Genomic DNA, 8,891 nt, shown 5'->3' with positions numbered 1-8,891 from the left:
TTTGCTTGATTAATCACCAAAAATCACTTGCAAGAATTCTCAAAGTAATCAATAATCTCACAAAAAGTCTAATGATTATCAAGAATCTCACAATACAATGTTTACCAATACGGAGTTTAACAATCTAACAGTCTAACCTCAAAAACGAGGTTTTTTGAACTATTTATAAAAAATAAAAACCTAATTAAACAAGGACTCCGTTTGCTTGAAATCTACCAAAACGCGGCTGGGGCGACGGACCACGCGACTGATCGTCGTGGTCACGACGGACCGTCATGGACTCCGTCGTCCCATACTTAAGCAATTTCTTCTGCTGCTCTTCTTCATTACCCTCGAAGGCAAGTATGACGGACCGTCATAGGCACAACGGTCCGTCGAGGGCCTTCGTTTCAAAACACTTCAACTCTTGGAATATGGGTACTGGGATCACTTCTCTGAACTTCATGACGAACCTGCAGGACGGACCGTCATAGACATGACGGACCGTCACAAGCTTCGTAACCCCACACTTGGTCAGACTTCCCCATCTTCCTTCAGCAGCTTCACTACGCTGCCACCTACGGACCGTCATAAGCTCTGTAGGTGGTCTCTTCTGCATTGCTTTCGCTCAAAATCTCCGCATTCAGCTTTTGACAGATTTCCTGCAAAATAAATAGAAACTTAAATAAAAATCAGCACAAAAAGACTTTCGGACACACTAAACTTAAGGAAAAAGTATTAATTATACCGTGAAACCACGGTATATCAAACACCAATAAGCTGCAATTAAGGACAACCTTCACTTTACCCCATTCATTCGTTCGAGCTGAATGTGTGGAAAAAGGTTGAGGATTCAGTCTCTCGAGCTGAACACTTGATAACCAAATACCTATTGACGATCAAAACAGTAATCTTGATTTTAAAACTTTTCTCCCGAGCATCCAAAAATAAAAAGGTAGAGTTGCATTTGCAACTGCAACCCTTTAGATTAAGACACAATTACTCAATCAAATCTCTTTCTAACAACATTTAAGCCATTAAGACACAAAAATTGGGGTTTTAGCTAGACAACATAAAAAGATAGAAATCGTTACCAAATGTGTTTCCATAAACAAGGTAAGATTAGTAACGTCTTTACAAAGTTATAAGATAAAGAATCTTCAATACCAACTTCCAGTTTCATATGGAAATCTTCAAAGGTAAGGAAAATATTGTCTCTATGCTGAAAAGTGAACAACAATGAAAACTATTCTCCAAATGAAACTCAAATTCAAAACAAGATTCTTAACAAAGAATTTAAATAATGTATTTGTATTTGCCAAAAATGTGCTGCGAAGGAGATTCGGCACAATAAGTCGGGATCGCTGGTCCACTCGGCGTTCCTCTCTTTGGTCAGTTCCATTGCCTTTATGCTTTGGCCTTCATTTTCTTCAAGTTCTGTAACTTTGGTTCATAATCAGGCACTGCATTGCAAAATCGTTCGACAACTCGCCGACTACTCCTCTTTATCGGTGAGTTGATTTTCTTCTTCAAGGCTTGGCACAAAGGAACATTAGGCGAGACCATTGTCATTCATCGACTAGAAACATGGTATAGGTGATCCTTATACCTTCTTTACTTCGTTCTTTCAGCTACCTTGTTCCTTTTTTCTAACTAGTGTTCATACTTTGTTTCTCAATCTAAATATTTGAAAATCAAGGATTTGCATCAGTTATTGACAGAAAATATGCATTTGAGGATACTAAATCTATGAAAAACAAATCCCTAAAGGAGTCCAAATTATAGGCTCATAACACCCCTAACTTAAACTTTTGTTTTTTCTCAAGTAAACTCACGTTCTGCAGTTCAAAAGGGATGTGTCAAACAGTGCTACAAACTACTCAATCATGACGTCACACAACTAGACTCAACTTACTCATACAAGTATCAATTGTTCACTCAAAGAGTAAAGTTGTGACTAACCATTACTAAAGAATCTCAAACTTACTATACTTGCTTCAAATGCATGTTCAAGATCAACAAAGGTATTCAAATGTCCTCACAAAAAAGAATGATTCCATATTCACGCACTATCGTTCAAAATTCGAAGATCTAGAATCAAATGCAACATTGATTCTCACAAAGATAAACACTATGCATGACTTACCAATTAGTTTGCCCGTATTTTCCAATTAACTTATGTTTTAGCTCACTAAAGATAAAAAAGGTATTTCAAAGCTTGTAATGGGGCAGAGTGAAATAGTTTAGTCATTAAGGTTCAATGGCTTTAGTCCTCATGAAATGTGGTGTGAACAATATCCTTTCCTTTTCTTTATCATTTTCATTCGCTCTCACAAGTCATCCAATTATCACTTCCCATGGACTTTTGGAAACCCCATTTCTTTTGTATTTTTTAAAACTTTTATTTTATTTTGTTTTTCATTCTTTCTTCTTTTGTGTCTTTTTTGTATGGAGGGGTTCCATTTCTCTCAAAATATGGGTAAAAGGTGATTTTGTTTAACTCCTTGATATACCTTCTTTTTTCACCACACCACCAACTTAGGCTTTTGGCCTAAGATGACTATTCAAATAAGCCAAAAATCATGAGTATTGTGGTAATGGATCAATAAGAATGTCAGAATGTCATAAAGTTTCTTCAAAGAAAAGATTAAAGTTCAACGGGTGTTCAAAAAGAGTTCTTATAATCACAAGGTAGGCCACAAAAGGAGGTATAATGTTAAATTGTTATACATTCTTTGAAATTTCCTAAGAGCATATAAACAGATTTCTTCACATAGTGAACCGGACAAACGTGGAAAGGTTTCATCAAACATTTCACAGTAATCTCATCACACAAGAAAAACAAAGCAATGTCAAACAAGACTCCACACTTACGCTAGTGCGCAATGTTCATCAGAAGTGACTCAATTCGATACTTAGATAGTCAAAACGATATGCAAAGGGTTCACATATTGTCTATACAACTTCATTTGTACTCATCGTAGTCGCACATTTATGTTTGTTCAATTATAAACGCTATTTAGGTCATCGATATTGATAAAAAATGAGACTCAACTTTGCATGATAACAACCACATTCAACACAAGAAAGAGGTGGAAAAATTCTCCAGAAGGGTAAAACATCATTTACAATTAAAACACCGAGCGACAAGCTCAAGCATTCCACAAATAGCAGTGTAAAAAACAATTTCATCTCAAAACCCAAAGATATAAACAAACCCAATATTCACAAAAGTATCTCAAAAAAGGTGGGCCTCACACCACCACAAATTAATGTCATTTGTCCTTAAATTCATACCAAAATACCCAAAAGTAAAATAAAAGGAAGACAAAGAGGAGATCATGTCTACACAATCGCTCCATTTGTCTTGGTATCAGTCTGATCTCAGGCCACAGTACCTAGAGTCACCTCCGAAGGAACAATAGTACCAAATCCATTAGAAGCTGCAATAGACGCGATATATGGATTACCGATGACATAATTGTCTTCTCAAGATCCGATAATTTTCCATTTATCCCTCTTCCGTATCTCTATCTTCTCTTTTTTAATCTATGCATCCAACCTATCAACTTATTTATCATCCCTGGTCATAACGCCCTTATATTTGTTTGTGGTGACACGTGTCTACATGTAACCTTTGTATAGCCGTATATGCGAAACAGTGGGAATAAGTTAGAAATGTTTCAATTAAAGGCACAAAAAAATAATTGCAGACAGATTTTCCAAAAAGGTAGGTGAGTCGTTGAATCACTTTGGCAAGCTAGATTGGTTTTTCCAAAAGAATTAACTCAAAATTTTTGGCAAGTCGGAAATATAAAATCCTTTTAAGGAATTGTCGACATCTTTTGGCGAGCAAGGATTAACCCGGTGAAATTTTTGGTGCAAAAAGGGCTCAGGGATCTGACAAAGGGCAATATAGAAGATTTTTACTGCACCCCTGAGTGCCTTCAGCAACGTCAAGCTTCTCACTGAAAGTTAGAAAAACTAATATTAGATAAATCAATAAATTAAAGGTGAGATGGGTTCTTTCACAACTCACCAAATGAAGTAACATGCCTACATTCAACCCCACAACCCTTGAAAATAAAATCAAAACATGCACTAGTTAAAATAAGAGTAGACTCATATCACCCATAATCCCTGGACTCTCAGACTTCTCCATGCTTTGCCAAATTTGTCCATTTTATGACTTTTACCCTTAAGAATAATGTCACCCTCTCTATCATAGGACAAATTGCACAATTTGGCTCATTTACAGGTTACACACACTTCACCCAACTAAACTAAACAACATGCAGGCACAACACCTAAAAATTTAATTCATTTTACTTTATAAAAGTATGGGATTTAATATTAGAAACCATTGCATACAAGATTACCAAATTAAAACAAGCATTCAATCATTCTAATCCTATCAGAGAGGCACAACACACGACAATCATGATAATATCATTTGCATAAGATTTTGAATTCTTAAAAATAAACTCGGGGTTCTGATAACCAACCTTATATGCTAATTAATATGATATTAAAATGCTAAGCGTTAATGTGATCCAGATCTGAGCACAAATCCAACGACAAAAGTATGGTAAAAGTGCAAAAATATCGTTTTTAACGATCATGAGTATTAACATAACCCAACCTAATGGGTTAGGACCGTTCCCGCAAGAAGTGGTACAAATTGGATAATCAATAGCCAAATTTGAATATGCTCTAATCAATCATAGATAAAAACTTTTACAAATAAAAACATAATTCTTGTTTATGGTGACACAAGTATAAATTATCAAAGGGGTTTTGTATACGTATATCAACTGAAACAGCAAATAACACTAAAATATGAATATGGAGATGGGATTCTCGGGATGTGATTTCATTATGGGATAAGATAAATAACCGAGTAATTGAAATCAATAGGGAATAGGTGTAAATCAGTAAATAAGCTAGACTCTAATGGGGATAACCTCTCTCTTGAACAATTTACCCCGAATCAAATTGGTTTCTCTTGAACACCAATAAGCAGTAACTAAAAAACAACCTTTGCTATAGTCCATTAACTCTCTCGAGCTGAATGTAAGGAAAAGGGTTTAGCATTCAACTCTGTCGAGCTGAACCATGACAAACCAATACCCACACACCATCAAATCAGTAATCTTGTTTTTAGAATCTTTCTCTTTAATAAGCCTAATTAAGAAGGTATAGTTGCATTCGGAACTACAACCCATAAGATTAAGACACATTTACTAAATGAGATCACTTTTTAATAGAATTCACTCTATCAATTAACAATACTAATCAGTTAAATCAGCCCATAATCAGATAATAACACCTCAAGAATTGGGGTTTTAGCTAGACATCATAAAAAGAGAGAAATCGTTACCAAATTGTGTTTCCATAAACTAGGTAAGATTATTAAAAACATTAGAAAGGTCAAAAATATAAAGAATATTCAATACCCACTTCAAATTTCTCCGAAATCGAAATCTTCAAAGTGAAGAGAAATATTATCTTTATGCTCAAAACTAAACTATAATGAAATCTAGTCTCCAAGTGAAACTCAGATTCAAAACTAGTCCTAAACTAAGAATTTTAAAATTGTATTTATAGTTGCAAAAAATATGTTGTGAAGGACCGTTCGGTGCAATAAGTTGGAATTGCCGATCCACTTGATGAGCCTCCCTTTATTAAGTTTCATCGCCTTTTTACTTTTGCCTTCATCATCTTCAAGTTATGTAACTTTGGGCGATAATGCACTCCATCGCAGAATCGGGCTAGTGGTGATGGGTCGGGATCCATGTAAGAAAAAGGCTTATTATTGTATAATAGAGGATTTTGTTGTTATGCAAGGTTCCCATTGACGTGTTTGCAACAGATTAATAATCATGTGATTAATAGGAATATTCTTAGGACGTTCATGTTGTTGTATTATATTAGTGGGAAAGGACTCTTGTCTGTATGTCATTGGGTTGACTTGGGGTGGACAATGTTTATCCTAGTAAACAGAGTTATCCAAAATGCTAAATGCTTAATTATAGACTTGGTATTTAATGAAAAACTCTAGAAATGGGGAGAACCCACATGAAATGTTGTCCTAGAAACTAGTCCAAACTGAGCCACATAGCGGGATAATTTCCACCAAGGTGAGACTGCCAAAATGTGAAGTCCCCCCGCTAGAGCGGGCCAAGGTGAAACACATTCTCAGCTTTGTCTCCCCTTTATTGTCCTTAATTCACCCGTCGACTCGGAATCACGCGTGGACTAATTTCTACAATTCAACAAATACTCAACTATATAATAATAAGCCATAATCACCTAATAATACATAAGGCTATGAAAATAGCAACACGATCATCAATGTGCTTACAAAAACATAAGACGAAGCAAAACAAGAATAGAATTTTTTTTCTTACATGCCTAAATGGGGAATAATCAAATCAAGGTCATTAGGAATGGGTATCGTCGAGGTTGGATCCCAAGTCCTCTAGGTTGTCTCTCTATTCCACGCCGCACTCAACCAGGGGATCGCCAAAATTTCCTCCCGCTCAAGCCTGGGAAGCTTACATTGCAAGGTGATTCAAGAAAAATGAACTTAAGGGTCTTCCACTACTACCCTGTTAGACTGTCTCTCTCAACATTCTTCTTCTTCCATTGCAGTTAGCAGCGAAAAATCTCAACCACGATGGCAGTGTAGGGTCGATCTGGAGTAGAGTTACTATCATAAGAGCCTCACAATTTCCTCCATACAGTTTTAAGGTCCTCCTCCACAGGAGCACCTGAAGTGGGGAATGATATCGGGTAGAAAGGGTTTTGTCGGTCATATCATTATCCTATCCTTCATCATCATCTCAGCCGCTGCCCTGTCAAGCCCATCGCCTTTCTTATATTTTTTCCATAGGTCGAGGTATGCCCAATAAAAATATGGTGAAATAGGGGATCTATTTGAAGTACCTCATCATTGTACATGAGTGGCGCCCCCTCCCATTTGCAAATCTCTGTCACTTGTCCAGTCAGGAAGAATGCCTTTTTGTTCCCTTATTAGAAAATCTTCCACTCGGATATGATTTGAGATCGCACGTTCATATCAATACCATACATAGCATAAGACACTACTAGAGCCCGTGGAGAGGTCATCTGAAAGAGGTTGTCCGAAAGGAGCATCCTCCAAGATAATAGGTGTGGCCACCTCTTGGGATCCGGTGACTAAGATTATTGGTGATGACCTTCATAGTAGCCTAGTAAACCTTATTCAGGCATGCAACCTAAATAAGTTTGTCCTTTTGCAAGCAAAAATCTATCTCCCTTAATCGAGTTTGATACTTTTAGTTGGTGACCGCCTGCACCTCGAGAACTTCATTGATTAACGGAGTGCTCATAGGGATGTTGACTTATCAAATGCATATTGTAGGGTGAGGATCGTCCCATCGGAAAGTAGGGAGTAAGACATACAACTCCCTAACCTAGCCTGAGCGTACGATAGGGCGATCCTTTGTAACTTTTAATACTCCACAAGCTAGGCATGGAAGGCGGGGGCTTTCTCCGCTAAACCAAGAGAGTTGAATTTCTCTAGCATAAGAATTTTTTGTTCTTGTGATCATGATTTCTCTCCCGAGATGGAACATCGATGAACTGGATGAAAGTCATGTTTTCCACATTGATTCAAGTCAAAGTAGACAAGCATGAATAATTAGGAAAAGCCTTGTCATATAAACTAAGGTTAGATGACATTTTGACCTTCCGTTCATGTTATATATGATTGTTAATCACCCTATTGTATGCATACAAGTATGGGTATAGATAAACAATAACAAAACCTAATGGAATGACTAAGTATGGATAATTACATTCCATTAATATGTTATTTAACTATGTGCTTATATGAACTATTCATTATGGGTGTGATTATTGTTATGGTTGTGCTGACTTGGCCGTTTTTAACAAAGTGAAACTTACATTGGATTAGGTGTCACGTTCTGACATAATATTATGCTATCCTTGAGAGAACCGATTGTGATTACTATATCCATATTAACCTATCATCAATATATGGAAATTGTAGGTTGCTCATAAAATGATAACTTAATTATGCATGAATATATGTGTTTACTATGTTGTGATTAATTCTTTATATCTCATTTACTTTAATTAACTGCGAATGATTAGGACCAATCGACATATGGTCTGGTAAGTTTAGACCGAGGTCCAAGTGTTATTATCGGTAAATGTGAGAAGAGTTTGTTTTGTTCTGAAATAATAAGAAGTAAGGTAGTATTGTTGATGCCAAAAGTAAATTAGATCTTACCTAGGGAAGGGGATTCGTTTTTCAAAATGTTAGCGAGTCTTGATAGAGTATAACATGTGGTCAAGAACTTAATTATGAAACAGAAGAAGCAAGGACATGTCATAGGTGGTTGGTTGGGTTGGTAGTGGGTGTGGTCAGCAACCCCTCTATGAGATATAATAGTTATGTTATGATCAAGAACGGAATGATCAGGGTCATAGACTAGGGGGGTAGAGTCAAGTTATCTAGTATATTAAGCTATACGGGAATGGCAAAGGCATGAGGATAAAGATTTAGGGGTGTGTTGTCTTAAATCATGTTTCCTGTAGGTTGATTTCTTTATATTATGTGGTGGCCATAAGGTTGACCCATGATGCCTACCAAAACATGTGGTTTGTACTAATACTGCTCCTGTTATATCTGTTGTGTAGTTTGGTTGTAGGGTTAGTTATGTTGCATAGATAAATATGAAGACAATCTCTAACAACTTTAACTCTTCCTTCCCTATGGTGGGACCTTTGTCATTTGTATTGTACTGTATATATTGTAGTCTTATAAGCTATTGTACCTGCTTAGACTAGATGCCTAGGTGTTATTTATTTTTTAAAAAAATTACTTTGGGTTGTTTAAACTC

This window comes from Solanum pennellii, chromosome 10 (genome assembly GCF_001406875.1).
Source record: "Solanum pennellii chromosome 10, SPENNV200".
In the NCBI taxonomy this organism is placed as follows: Eukaryota; Viridiplantae; Streptophyta; class Magnoliopsida; order Solanales; family Solanaceae; genus Solanum; species Solanum pennellii.
The sequence above is the reverse complement of the archived record's forward strand: the minus strand, read 5'-3'. Positions refer to the sequence as shown.